At 50.3% G+C, this 15,081-nt stretch overlaps 1 protein-coding gene across 3 annotated transcripts in view; it reads left to right on the top strand.

The window, feature by feature from the left end:
• The first annotated feature begins 992 nt into the window (after nt 1–992).
• TMEM63B (transmembrane protein 63B) overlaps nt 993–15,081 on the top strand; it is a 49,187-nt gene continuing 35,098 nt past the window's right edge. For 2 of the 3 annotated variants that reach the window (XM_068185439.1, XM_068185442.1), the window contains exon 1: nt 1,006–1,028. The gene's annotated coding sequence lies outside the window, so the exon portion shown is untranslated. Of the gene's footprint in view, nt 1,029–15,081 lie in introns of all 3 variants that reach the window. The other variant, XM_068185441.1, reaches the window with a different exon arrangement.

The raw sequence follows: 15,081 nt of genomic DNA on the forward strand, positions 1-15,081 counted from the left end.
TAACCCCAGCAGTGCAGCCCCATACGAACTCTGAGAAATTAAACTCTCTGAACATGCAGGAACTTCAGAAGAATGTTTTCCCTCTCTCCCAGGCCACACCGCAGAGGCACGGACTGCAGTCCAGTGGGAGCACAGTGTGCAAGCGACACAAAAGCTCCAGCACGCAGCTGCCTTCGCGCGATGTGACCACTCTGTGCCGCCCTGTGTGCCACTCGAACTCGCGCCGCGCATCTTCGGGGACACCGTGTCTCCGTCCCTCCAGAGCAGCATGCTCAGAGCGGACGCGTTCCAAGCTTGGGCACAGAGCACCAGGGGCACCTGCAAGCGGCTCCCTACAAGGCATGGGCGGCAGGGCCGGGAGCCGGGAGGCCCCGGCCTGCCCCGGGGCCTACATGCGAGTACGGCAGCGTCACAGCCCCAGCACCCGGGGGCTGAGAGGGGCCGTCCGCGCCCCGAGCCGCTCGGCCACCGGGCCGTGTGAGGGCCCGGCGTTGGCCCCGGGAAAAAGCCAGCACGCCAGGAGCAGGCCGGTCCGGCGGCGGGGCAAGGCCGCGTACCGGCCCTGCTGGGTGCTGCGGTACTCAGCTACACTACCCTGCGCTGCACTCCCAGCGTCCGTTCCGTTCCGTTCCGTTCCGTTCCGTTCCGTCCCGTCCCGTCCCGTCCCGTCCCGTCCCGTCCCGTCCCGTCCCGTCCCGTCCCGTCCCGTCCCGTCCCGTCCCGTCCCAGGCCCGACCTCCGCGTGGAGCGCGCGCGCCCTACCGCCCAGCGCAGCCGTCCTGCGCACGCGCGGCACCGCCCTCGCCACTAAGCCGAGCCAGCGGCTGCGCGCCCCGCCCACTGCCGGGGCTCCGCCCCCCGCCGAGCGCAGCAGAATCGAGCCGAACCCGGCCGAGCCCAGCGGTCGTCGCTCGCTGCCGAGGGCGGCGGAGAGCAGAGCGGTATCGCAGCGCTTGGTCAGGCCAGGCCAGGCCAGGCCCGGCCCGGCCGGAGCCCGTCCGCTCTTGACACGGGGTAAGGAGCCGCCGGTAAGCGGGTGGCAGCTGGGGCACTGTGGGGTGCGGCGGCCGCGGCTCCTTTAGGCCCAGAGGGATTTTGCCGGCGGGGATGGGGGGTCCGCGGCGGCGCTTCTGGCCGTGCTGAGGGCGGGCCGCGCCGGGTGCGCGGCCGTTACGCCGAGCCCGCGGTGGAGGCGGCCGGGGCCGGGGGCGCCGCTGCCATCTTGGGGCGGAGCGGGGCGGGGGGCGCGCCCGGCGCGGCGCCCCGGACCGGCGCGGGCCGCCCGCCGCCCCAGGGCCGCCCGGGGTTTCCTTCTGTATCCCGGGCGCCTGTCCTTTGCCGTCCCTCGCCTCGGCCGCTGTTGGGTAACCGGGTTTGTGCATCTCGGGAGTCGCCGGACCCCTGCCTGCGGCGCGCCCGTCTCTTCTGTGATCGGCGCTTTTGTGCGTGTTCGGGCTCGGAGAGATGCCTGGCCGCCCCCCCGCCGCTCCTGCAGGCACCGCTGTGAAGCAGAGCAGCAGGGTGGAAGGAGGGATCTTCCAAGGGTGGTGGGAGTCGCGCGCAGGTTTCTGATACTGCCTTGCTTATCCTCCCCTAGAATATTTGACACAGGGCTATCGGATACAGCTCACGTCCGTGGCCGGATAACCAAGCAGTCCCTTTTTGCTCTTGTCTCAGTCGCCAACACCTCCACATCTGCAAGCTATGTTTTTTTCCTCCTGCTGTAGAGTAGACCCTTTATGTAGCTATCTGCTGGAGGAGGCATCACGCCAAAAATCTGCAATGTGGCTGCAGTCAGTCCGGTGTTCTCAGCAGGTTTGGTAGCTCTCAGCTAGATGGAGAGCAGGTGCTTTGGCAATTTGAGGTTCTGGGCACCTCCCTCCCTTTCTTCTCTCTATAGTAGAAGTTGTAAACAAAAAGCCGGTTTGTGTGTGCTCAGGGTGGCTAATTTAGTTGTGCGTAGTCCTAGAGGAGCCCCCTCTCTCCTGGATTTGTCTGTTACTGTGAAAGTGTCCTGCTCCATTGTGTCATTCTCTGGAGGAGGCACACGCAGAAGGCCATGAGCTGTGGGGCAGGAGCATCCGATTAGCGGCGCTCACAAAGCTGCTGAAGGGTTGCGTGGCTCAGGCGCCTTTTGGGTGGTGCCGCCAATGCCCTGCCTGAGTGTGGGACAGAACCTTTGCGAGTGCATGGCGGTGACCAGTACCCCTCCCCTCCAAACAATCATACTGTACAGTCCCTAATAGCTTTTATTACTCTTAATTTTTATTACTCTTTTATTACTCTGTGCTTCTGAGAGAGCACAGAGCTGACCACTCAGCTCGTAACTGACTGCAGGAGGACTCCATTCAACCAGAAATAGCAAAACATTACTTCTAATGACTGCAATTAGCTGGTATCTACCGAGGAAGGCCTTTTTCATCTTGAGCCTTTTAGTAGTAGGAATATGCTATCTTTATGGGGAGAGAAGTCCATTCTGCAGTCCTCACCTGGATACCATAAGAGCAAAATAAACATGAAAGAACGTGCCTTTGAGGGGATTGGGAAGAGGCTCTGGTTTGACTCATAAGTATGTTTTGTTGCAATAAGTTTGCTCTATTTTTGTCTGTTCCTGTCTTTGGTAACCTTGGAAGGAACTGAAGCTACTGTATTTTCTGGGGGTGTCAGTTTTCATGTCAAGTAGGCATCACTACAAGGCTTTCCAATGCTCTATTTTCTTGCCCTTTGACTGGAGCGTAGTGTAACTATCCTGAATTGTTCTCAAGCCACGAGTTGAGCCAAGAAATGAAAAATCCTGAGTGTGCTTTGCTTCTAGTTTGCATGGGGGTTTATTTTTTCTTTCTTTCTGGGCTTAAAGTATCATTGGTTATATTTTTCAGCTTTCTGCAGTAATAAAGTGGGCTAGGAACTTGCTTGGAGGGGTTTTCATATTGTTAACATAGAAAAAAATCTTAATGAAATCTCTTCATTTTGGGAGCTAGAACTTCCAGAAAATCCCAGGTAGCCTGAGGTTTGCAGTAAAAGCTTGAGAGCTGGCAGTGCCCGGGCCCTGTTTTTTGTCTGTTGCTAATTACACTTCGCATGAGCCTCTGGTCACTGGAAGCCCCACAGCATCCTGCCGGCTGCTCCTCTGCTGCCCGCCCATCCCCACCAAGGTGCACCCCCAGCCTGCCTCCTTTCTGTAAGCACCCCAGCGCCATCCTGGTGGCCAGGGTGAGACTGTGTGCTGAAAATCCAAGGGCTGCAGGCAACACCTTCCACTCCCACCCAAGACAGTTGGGACCTGTGTCATCTGATGTGAAGCCTGCGCAGCTGTGTGGTGCTTGGGGAGGGAGGAAGCCCTGGGTGTAGGATACTCCGTGTGTGCTGTAAATTGCAGACAGCGCTGGTTATGGATCCTGTGGCGGGGATTTGCATATCAAAGCATCTGAGAGCTCTGCCGTGGGTAGGGATGGGCAAGGATGATAAGGCTTGCTGGAGGCTGGGACTGGATCTTTCCGGTGGCTTTTTGTGGTGCACAGATGAGACAAGATGATGGGAATGTTTGGAAAATGGAGTTTGTCTCCGTGTCCTTGAATGACAGGACCATAAAGGCTTTTTAATCTAGCAGCTGCTTTCCAGAGGGTGGGAACCAAGCAATTCTTGGTGACAGTCCCTTAGGCTGCTCCTTCCCTGCCTCCTCCTGCCACTGAGAGCTTGCTGGGTAGCCCACAGTGTCAAGCCCTGCAGATCCACACACACACATCCTCCCTGCCCCATCATCCGACAGCTCCTGCAGCAAATGGCCTTTGCAAGTGTGCCAGCCTGCTGCTTGTTCTCCACACTGTGTCTCACACAAGGAGGCAGAGGCCCTGCTTGGAGCCTCAAAGCAAAGGGGCAGATTTCCTACTGCCTGAACTGGCTCTGCAGGGTCTCAGGTCTTTTGTGATAGCTCAGGAGGTGTTGCGGAGGGGGGACAGGGAATGGCAGAGCGTTGAATGGGTCATGGCCTCTGAGATACTGAATGAGTCAGAGGAAGGTTTGGCTATGTCTGATCTCAATAAAGCTGTCTGTTCTTTCTCCTGGCTCTGGAAATGAACCTGGGGAGCTTCAGGCTTACTTTCAGGCTGAGCTGGAAACTGAAATGCAGGTTTCCAGGAAGGGAGAGAGGTGGAGGTCTCTGTGTCCCTCTGCCACTTTGATCTCAGCAAGTGTGTTGCTGGTCCTGATGCTCTAGCTCCAAAGGACCGCACTGTGGGGCAGGTGGCCTGAAGGTAGCTCTGTGTTCATTGTAGGAGTGCCTGCTGCCTGGAACTGCAGTCCTCATCCTATTTCCTGTGCCTTGTGCAGCTCAGGCTCTTACTGGGGTGGACCCCTCGCCTTCCTATCCATGAGTTGATTTGTGCAGGACCTGCCTTGAGCACAGCCTTCTCAAAAGGCACCTTTCTGCCTGCAGCCTTCATCTGTCAGAAGCATTCTGGCTTGTCCAGGGTGGTGAGTTGGGGGCCAGGCCTGATGCATTGGCTAGAAAGTGCATTTCTCCTAGAAAGGAGAAAAATAAAAATCAAGGAATGAGAAAGAAATGTATCTGTATATATGCATTCTGCAACAGAGAGAGGGTGAGATTCACGAAGTCACTGCCAAGCTTGTAGAGCAAAGGCTTGCAGTATAAAATGGCTTTTCTCTGAGCCTGCAGGCCTGTGGTTGGCACTGCCTTCTCAGTTCATGTCCTTCCAGCAAGGAGCTGGGTGTCTGCCCTCTGCCCCAGATACAGATTAGCTGCAGGAAGCTTGAGGCTGGCTTGCTATGAGGGATGCAGAATCCTTTCCTCTGTGTTTCTCTGCACAGTGCTCACTGGCCTTTATAGGGCTATGTTTGCATGCTTCCTACGTGTTCCTTGCACATGATTGCTAAGCAGTCCTGGCAAGGCTTCTGTTCTCCCCCTGGCTCTTGCATGTTGAAATTGACTGCCTGCCATTCTCCCTCTTCTGTTTTCACCTCCCTTCCTTCACTCCTTCTTTTAAAGCCAGGTTACAGAATAGAAATGGTTTGCCTGTATCCCAATGCTCTTGTCAGGCCAAACTCTTGGAGTGGCTACACAGTTTATATGGGCAAGATAGGCATCCTCCTGGCATAGCCCACTACATCTGAGCAAGGTCTCCTGTTCTTGATGTGCTTTGGTCTAACTTGATGTCAGCAGCCTCTGCCCACATGGTTATTGTGCTGGGAAGAGAGAGAGCTGTTCTTTCATGCATGCTGTTTTTTCCTAGAGAAATTGGCTGTTGGTAGTACAGGTCTGGCTTAAAGCAAGGTTTTGAAGATTTCCATTTCTGTTGGCTGTTTGTGCTGTTGCATTAAAGAAAGGGCTGGATCTCTTAAAGAGCTGTATGTTAGAAAGGTGACACATTGCATCAGCACAGGAGAAAGCAGTCACAGGCAGGATTCACGCTGCCTGTTTTCAGTGTGTTCTGCTATTGCTTTTCTGAACCACCACAGCCATGCTACCTCTGAGTAGCAAGCTGGAAAATCTCCCTGCCTTTGTCTGGAAGAGTGACTGCTGCTGACCTTTCCTGTGTGTCTGTTCGCTTTCACTCCCTGGAAGGACAGTATGCCCCCAGAGCTACCCACATCCCTTCCCTGGATGTGCTCATCACCTCTGCATCCCTGTAATTTTTTGTGCAGAGAAGTTGCTTGCTTTGATGCCCCCTTCCCAAGCAATGCTCTCTCATGTTTCTGTGCAGGTCTCTGTTCCCAGCTTATTGCAAAGGATCACTCTGCAGACAGCTAGCTGCCACCAGTGATATGACCTCTGGCTCTGTCACCATATGGTGTTGCCTGTGGGGAGGTGTTGCGCTTTCTCCTGTTGACCTGAATGGAAGAACTGTTCTGATGGGCTTACTTAAATCATCCACCTGTCTCCTGATGTGTTGCTGACATGGGTTAGGGGAGTGTGCTATTCTTACAAGTGCAATTTTGCACAAGAGTGCATTTGGTGGGAGAGTTGTGTGCTGGCCTGGCACTGCTTTTGCCAGATAAACAATGGCCTTTAGTAGCCTTTTTTTCAGGTCCCTTCAAAGTCAGAGACAATCTTGGCATGATCTTGTACTTAGAGGAAACTCAGATGGCAGCAGGCCTTGTCTTCTGCTTGAAGTAATTATCGCATCTGATGACTTCTGCTGGAGGGTAGAGAGCACCTGGCTATGACACGGGACTGGGGAGGGTCTCTGAAGATGGTCTCAGGATACTTGTGCTCTTGAGACAAAAATATAGTGCCTTTGGATCCCAAGGAAGATCTTAAAAGGGATTCATTCTTCATCTCCCTGTGCTTATGGCCTACACTCCCTTATGTGAAGCCGTTGAGTTTTGGAGGCTCTCAGGTGATGCTGGTAAAGCTGACATCAAGCATATACAAGTGGGTGGTTTGGTTTTCCTGGGCTCTAAGTCCATTCTTGAGGCATAGACCTGGAAATGAATTATTGTTGTGTGTCTGCTGAGCTGCGGTTGCTGCCCAAGGACTCGCTATTACTCACAACACAGAAAAGGCAGCTTGAGCTGGCATTAGTCACAAAGTTATATATCTGGGAGGAAGGACCTGGGTTTGCGGTGGATGTGAAACTTGGTGTGAACTCCCAGCTATGGCAGAAGGAGCTGATGCAGCTCTTGGATAGAAGGACTTAGCTCCTGCAGGCATGGAAAAGAGGAAGAAATAAAATGTGACAGTAAGAGCTCTGTCTTCACCTTGCAAACAAGATCAGGGTGATGAGTTAATTTTAAAAAGCAAATCCAAGCACAAATCAGAATAGGTGACAAGATTATTTTGGTAAATTAGGTGTCGTCATATGGGCAAAGCCTTATGAAATTTCCCTGAAAGTACTTCCAGACTAAGGCAACTTTTGCATGGTGAGCAGCCACCAGAGAAAACATCTGGTGAAGGGACTGTCCAAAGTTTGATCCCTTGAAATACAAAGGAAAAGAATGGGACTACATCCAGCCTGTCTTAATAAGGTAGAATAAACAGTTAGTGTTTATTCTGTTAGGGAGGTGGGAGAATATGCCAGTTAAAAATCACCAGCATCCATTTGTCTGGAATGTAGTGCATCCAGTTGGTCAACACTCCTGCCTTAGAGGATGGCCTGCCTCGTAGATGAGCTGGGGAGACAGATGTAATAGATCTTGACTTAAGTCAGCCAGCTCAGTGACCCAAGGGTAAGCCTTGTAAACAAATGAGAAAGGAGTAGGAGATAGGAAGCATGCCCCATGTAGACCCTCAACTAATGGCAAAATTGTATTCAAAAGAGTTTCTACCTGATAAAGAAACCCTAGCTAGGCAGGCAGGCAATGATAATGGTATTGGCAGAATTTAAGGACTGAGGATTAATGCTCTTCTGGGGAGCAGAAAAACACAAGGAAAGCCTTGTGCCAGGCTGTGTAAGGAATGACACCTCTAAGGTGCAGGAAGCAATTAGTGCTCTCCAAAGCCTTGTGCCAGGCTGAGTTAGGAGTGACACCTCTAAGCTGCAGGAAGCAATTAGTGCTCTCCTGAACAGAGATGAGGTGTTGCTGAAGGGCCAGGCTCAGATATAGGGACAACTCTTGGAGAAGGGTATGTGCAAACAAGAGACTATGCAGCAAAGCAATAGAAATTAAGATCTTTAGAAATATGATGTGGGAGGAAGGATGAGAAGAACTGTCAGAAGGGCTGTGTAGCCTGAGTAAGAAAAGGTGGAGGAGGGAACTTCGTGGTCTTTAAGAATGTACAGCAATGTACATTTTTAGAAGACTGTAGTTGTGATGAAGATGGGGCAGGAAGTCACTTTACCTGTTATTAGGGAGTTCAGACTTTATGATTCCCTGTAATATCAGCTGGGATAGTGAAGCAGAAATGGAGGCTATGTTGAAGGGCTTTTTGGGGAATTGGGGTGTATATGTTAGTTTTGGAAAAAATTAGCTAAAAGTCTGTAGATCTGGATGACTTGAAACTGGCTGTGCCTCAAATAAAGAATCTTGACAGACTGTTGAATGTTAAGGTCCCTTCAAGCCTGGCAGTTGTAAGAAAGATTTTACACCTGGAAAGGTAGCCATGAGTAGCCCTAAGAATGAGACTCTACTGCCATAGATGATGCTGGGCAGATTGATACTAAAATACACTGTGTAAATCCAATGTTGGTGCTCAGAAAAGGCTGCTGGAAACCTGAAGAGAGTGCAGAAAAGTTACAGTATTAGTCTGAGGCCTGAAGAGATAGATTTGTGGTGAGAAACATAAGGAGATGAATCTGCTTATCTAATCAAGGCAACGATGAGGGTGAGGCTTGGTTATCCTGCTTAAGCATAACTTATCTTATGACTGTGTATCATTAGCTTGGTAGAGTAGAAATCCTAGGCTATGAAGAGTGGCAAAAAAACCTGTGGTGGGATGCTGGGACTGCAGTCACCTTCAGAGCTGTGCAGCCAGCTCTGCCTTCTCCTCTTGTACATGTGGAGGTCTTTGCCTGTTACTTTTTCAGTGCACCTCTGTTCTCTGGGTTTCTTTGTTCTCCTTACCTGTTGCTCCTTAGTATCTAAGGCCTTTTGTTGAGACTCCTCTACCTTATGAGGAGGCAGCTCCAGTAAAACAAAGCCCTCACCTGGCCCCAGCTTATGTAGGGTGATTCCCTGACAAACCTATGCACATTCTCTGTGCATATGCCTCTGGAATTTTTTCCTACCTCTCCTTGTCACATCCTCTTATCTGCCTCTGACTGATTTATAGCATCCCTTGTCCTGTGGTGCCCTGCTACTTTGCCAAACAAGTACTTGGGAGCAGCCAGCACCTAACGCCTCTCCAAACTCAGCACCCTAGCTGGTGAAAATGATTAATGAAACCAAAATGACCCTTGCCTCTAGATCCTGGCAGTCTGTAATGCAGTGCTTTGTCACTTTGAGCTATTAGTTTATTTAGGGTCATTATGCTTTTTTTCAGTCCGTGAGGTGATGTTTCTTCCTTAGTCCAGTGAACAAACCTCAAAAGGGACACTGGGTGAGATACCGCAGCAGATGGCTCACTAAAATCTTGCTACATCCACAATTTCCCTTTCACCCACTAACACTGTAATGCTGTTAAAAATAAAAATGATCCACTGAGTCTGAGAGGATGTATCCCTTGTAAATCCCTGCTGCATAGTGCTCCTGGAATCTCATGCTCTCTTCATTTTTTATTACTGCTTGGGGTAGGAGGGGAATTGCAAAACTAGTAGATAGCTCCTGACTATGGTTTCAAGTCAGGGAAGGCAAATGCTTTGATATGCTTTAAGCAAAATGGGGCATTTCAATTTTTTATTTTGTTTTCTTCAAAGCTTTGTTCCATTTGATGAGAGCAGAGCTCTGGTTTGTAGGGAATAATGCCAGTAAGCCTTTGTGTTTTCATCTGCAGAGTTGAGTGCTACAGGGTGGAACAGCTGAAGTTGCTCTAGGAGAGTTGTGTGGAGTAGGAGCCATAGCTCAGCTTTCCTCTGGTGGATATGGAGTGAGGGATGCACCTTTGCAAATCAAAGGTTTAAAACCATGGTATGGTGGCACTATTTGAGCATATTCTGGGCTGTGTCTCTGGGGTGCATTAGGTGTCTCCTCCAAAACACCTGCAGTTTCTGGCCTGCTTGATATGTAGGACTGCCTGTTTTGATTGCTCTGCCAATACATTATTTTAGCATAAAATGCTCCTGTTTCTAAAGTCTGGTTTTATTCCACCACCTTAAAACACTGAGAAGCAGTTTTGCCAGTATAACTACACCTCCCTCAGCAGACTTATGCCTGTGGAGACATGTTGATTGCTTGGGTCTTTGCCTCTGTGTCTGACACAGCTGTGCTTGTAGATGTCTCTGGGGGTAGCTAGATGTGAAAGATCAAATAGAATCTTTAGATGGAGCTTGCACATCTGGGGAGGAGATAGGTCAATCTAAGCAGAGGAAGTGGGCAGTTTTGTTGAGCCGCTTTTCAGAATACATGGGGGTGAGTGGAAGTGTGTGTCTGGTAAATAGAGAACAAAGCAGGATCATTCCATCATTCTTACCATACTCCATCCAGCTCCTCCTTGGAGCAGGAGTTGGATAGAGCAGCATTGGCTGTACCAAAAGAGGAGAAATTATGCCTTAAGTTTTAACTTTTATATTTTTCAGATTCTGTGCTGCTTTAGTGTGTAGTTCTGAGCTTCATATTAAGTGTTGGTAAGCTCTCTTCACAAAGTAGCTAGACAAAACAATTCCTTTTCTAGCTTGGGACCAAGGACAACTTATACAGGTTTCAGGCCCAAGAGTGCAAACAACAGTGGACTGAAGAGAGAAAACAAGAAGGGTGGGGCTTCATAATTTGAAGCTGTAATTGGACAATTAACTCCAATATGCAAATGGACCAACACTTATAAAAGTGTGCGACCTCATGACTGGTTGTCCATCGTGGGTCCATCTTGGATGTAGCCCTGGCCAGGCTCTTGTACTGTGCAAGGTGTATCCATTGAGGCCTTTTAATAAATACCTACTTTATTCTTTAACTCTGTCTGGCCTCTGTTCTAGGTCAGCCTTTTCAAGGCATCAGGACAGCTTAGGCAGAGGTGGCTTTGCTCTTTGAATGGCAGCACATACATTCTGTCTTGTGTTGTTTGTACTGCATTTCTTGGAGCACGAAAATAAAATTTTAAACCTGTTTGGTGAAAGTAGAGTCCAACCCTTCCAAGCGGTGGTACAGGTAGGACTGCATGTTGTAGCTGAATAGGTGTGTGGGCTGGAAACTCCCAGCCTAGTCCTGAAAAACTACTGCAGGGGGTGAGCCTGTCTGCCTTGGAGCAGAGATGCCCACCTGCTCTTCCCTCTGTTTCCTTCTCTTCCCTCTGATTGTCTCCATCCTGTCAGTCATCCTTATCATCCTCTAATTGCCTTGCAGCCCACTCTAGCATATCAGAGCATCCTTTGACTTGCAATGAACATTTCTGATTGCGAAACCTGCCCTTTCTACCAACTCCTTCTTTCTGAGCTGGCTCTGGAGACTCCAGGAGCTCTGGGACAACACTCTCTTCTCCTGTGCCAGGGTTTTGCTGCCTTGTTATTCCTGCTCTGCCTTCCCACTTAGACAGGTATACATTTTCATACCCTTTTTGCCTGCAGGAGTCTTGTGGCAGGTGGATTTCAGGATAAGAGGGTTTGCAACTCAAATGTGGCTGGAGAGCAGTGGTTTGGTGTTGGGATTTTTGTTTCTTGGGTTGTTTTGTTGGTTTTTTTATCTGCCTGTACTTCTTAAAGTATGTGTGTTAGAGATGGCAGGACATGAACAGCTGTCCCATTGCTTGGTAAGTGAGTAGGCAAAAGAAGGTCCAGGAGGAAGACCTGCTGGTACATGTTGCTGCCTGCAGTGCTGGGGGAGGAACCTCTCATTCCTTCCCATACTGTGGTACTGAAGCAAAAACCAGAGGGAATAGTCAAGATGTGGTTTCCACTATCCTGATGTGGTGACTGTAAATGCCAGGGGAAAAGAAAAATGGACAGGCATATGTGCTGTCTCTGTCAACCACCCCCACAGGGCTGGGGACTGGCCTTTCCGTAACATAAATTTGAACTCTACCTCTCCAGGTAGGAGAGAACTAAAGGAGAAAATGTGACAGTGAAGACAGGTGGCAGATAGCAGGAGGAGATACTTAATAGCTTCATGAGGTGTAGAATGAAGAGGCAATGGATGGGGAGTGGCAGCTGGGGGCACTGAGCAGAGCGGCCTTGCTCCACCCAAAGGTGGATGCTGCCTGCAGACAGGAGAGGCTGTGCAGGGGCTGGTATGGGATCCTGTGACTCATACTAGAGATGGATAGGGAATGTTTTATTCCCTCTTTCTCATTTCTGGTGTTAAACTTGCAGCTCGGTGCCACTGCGTGCTCCCTGGAGGGCAGGAAACATACCTGGTCCTGGAGAGCCTAAGCACTGACCTTGGATGGCAAATTAAAGTAGCAGTGGCAAAGCTTGGCAAGGTGCACTGCTGCCCACCTGGGCATCTCCCTGTCTGCTTGGAGCTGACCAAGCTGGCAGCGGCAGTGTGAAGCTTTTGCTCTTGCAGTTACTGTCAGGCAGCTGGGAAACCATCCAAAACATCTTTGGTTTTAATCCTGTGGCTAGTTCTAGGACAGATGTTGCCCATCCAGAAGAGGAGTAGATCCTCAAGCCAGAGCAGATGAGGAGACAGCAGGGCAGTGACAGCTCCCTGCTGCTTTCCTGGACCTTAAAAATGGGAGCAGAGGTCCGTCGCTGCAAGACATACCCATCACTCCTAATAACTCAACAGGGATTTCAGCTGACTGTAGGTGAGAGTGCAGGCAGCAACAAGTACTTGTGTGCTGCTAGTATGTATCACCTGGAAAGTGGATTGTCTTTCCAGTGGCTGGAAATTAGCTGAGTTATCTCCCTGGGAGAAGTTGTATGTGATTCTGCTGAACAGAGGCATGGGGCATATCAGCAGCATACCTGTAGTCATGCAGCTGTTCAGGATGGGATGCACAGCACAGGCAGGTTCTCCTGTGCTGTGGATCCATGTCACTTCACTCCTGCTCTCTAAAGCAGTGTTGGCTCCCCTCACCCTGTGTCTCAGAGTGGTGGGAATGCCAGAGGCAGGCTGGGTGCATGGTTGGTAGCAGCAGGGAGTGAGTCAGTGCTGGGGCAGGTGAATCGGTGCTGGGAGGAGCAGGTGGGAAGGGGTGAGGATGACCGGGAGCTGCTACATGAACATGTGGGAAGCTGGCATAGAGTGGGCACCCAGCAGTGGGTACAGGGGTGAACCAGGAGGATGAAGGGAGCAGAGGATTGTCCTAGGCATGGGCAAAGCTGCTGGTGCCTTCACCTCTGGTGGTGCATAGAGTGCAGAAGCCTGCACCCTTGTTGATCCATGTTGAAGGGATGGCACACAAGGGTAAGCTGAGTGGATGGCTTATAGCCAAAACTTGTTATGCAGTTGTCCAGCAGTTCCTGGATCCTGTGTGTGACAAATGTCCTGTGCTCCAGTCATGCCTCTGGACTCCAAGCCTCGGCTGAACATGCACTAGAAGTCAGCTGAGGCTTTCTGGTAAAGCCCCTGACACCAACCCTCCCTTGCCTGTTAGGAAAGGTTAAAGACTCAGAAATTGATCCAGCCCCTTAATGTAAATATGCATTCTAGTCAGCCCACTTGGGACTGGTAAGTGCAGTGGCATAGAAGACAAATCTGGGGAAGGGAGCCAGGAGGTCCATTATGAGTTTGGTAGGATTGAAGAGATGTTGGTTGGCTATTTGAGGGCAGGAAAGCAATAACTTTGTCAAAGATGGAGAGGAAAATGTGAGGTTCTGAAAATTAGCCTGGCATCATGAGATGGCTGAATGCAGCCAGGAGAGGAAAAATGGAAAATGCGGTGGTGGCTCTAGAAAGAGTCAGGGTCTGGCACTGATTGTTTTGCCTGGAGGGGCTTCAAGAATCTGATCTGACACCATATGGGTGTGCAGTTCAATAACATCATGTGGGATCTGTTTCCAGCCATCTAGGATAGGCTAAAGCTTGGCACTGGAGAAAGTCTGCAAAATTCAAGGAGCCCTAGAAGGCACTCATTTCTTCCTTCTCTTGCTCAGGAGCATATTCTTGGACAGGATTCCAGGTGTGAGATGGTGCCTTGGGGAGCTGGGATTGTAATCCATTTCCTTCCCTTACCCTGCTTTGACACCCATAGTGAACCTTGTCATGCTCATCTCTGCCCACAGCTGAAGGCTGGTGTCACTAGTGCCTCAGCAGTCAGATGTCCTAGCAGATCTTCCCAGGGGCACTGAGCAAATGGAATAACAGAGTGACCATCCAGAGCAGGCTGGGCAAGGGTAAGCAGTGGGGGCTGCTTCCCTACCCACTGGCTGGAGGGGTTGTGGTTCCCCTGTTGATGGACACTGCCTTGAGGTCCTGTCAAAGCACTGTAGCAACCAGCAGTGCTTTATTGAGCTGCTGCAAGAGGGTCCCAGGAACTGCCAGGAGGATTTCAGAGCCTTCATTTTAAATTGGTGCTTCAACACCTGCTGGCACTTGGTGCTTCTCAAGCCTGGAGCAGGCTGCAAGGGATGCTGGCACACTCCTTTGTGCTGGATCTGATCTCACACTTCCACAGGAAAGTGTTCCCAGAGCTTAAGAGTCTGATGTGAAAGAGTAAGTGTGCCCTTGAGTCTCCTTGCATTGGTGAGGGAACTGCAGGTGATCAGCTGATTCTGCAGCACCCATCCCTAAGTAACCCTCCTACGATCCCCTCATCTTCCCACAGAAGAAAGTTCCCTTGCTCATGCTTCCTTGACTCATCTCGTCCTCCACTTCCAGCAGGAGTGTGTTTGGTGTTAGTAAACATCATGTTTTAAATAGGCAACTGATGCTATATTGAAAGGAGTTTTCTGTGGCGATCACAGGCTTAGTGGGACCTGGTCCTGGAAGCTGTGAGTACAGCTCAGGCATGCAGGGGCATTGGTGACCCCTCATCAAGGGGCAGCTGTGGATGTGGCTGAGGGGATGCTTCCTGAGCTCCAATTTTGTTTACCTGGCTCTGAGATGCTATCCAGAGCCTCCCACCAGCCCTGCTTGGCTTCTCACTACAAGGATGTTGAGCTGAACTGGTGAAGGATCCAGATCACAAATCTAATGAAGAGTGGTGGAGGGAGCTGGGGATGTTTAACCTGCAGAAAAGGAGGCTAATAGGGAACACGTATACCTACCCTGAAAGGAGGTTGTAGCCAGATGGGGGACAGTGTCTTCTCCCACCTAACAAGTGATAGGACTTAGGGACATACATTTAAGTTGCAACAGAGGAAGTTTAAGTTAGATTTTAGGAAGAATTTCTTCACTGAAAGAGTGGTCAGGCATTGGAACAAGATGTCCGGAGATATGGTGGAATCCCCATCCCTGGAAGTATTCAAAACCCATTTGGATGTGCCACCTGGGTACATGGTTTAATGGTGGACACAGCAGTGCTGGGTTAACAGTTGGACTTGATGATCTTAGAGATCTTTCCTAGCATTAATGATTCTGTGAATCTGTGATGTGTAGATTGATATTAGATAGGTAGGATTCAGGAGGAAGGAGTGAGATGCAAATGACTAT

This window comes from Anomalospiza imberbis, chromosome 3 (assembly GCF_031753505.1).
Source record: "Anomalospiza imberbis isolate Cuckoo-Finch-1a 21T00152 chromosome 3, ASM3175350v1, whole genome shotgun sequence".
NCBI classification, from domain to species: domain Eukaryota; kingdom Metazoa; phylum Chordata; class Aves; order Passeriformes; family Viduidae; genus Anomalospiza; species Anomalospiza imberbis.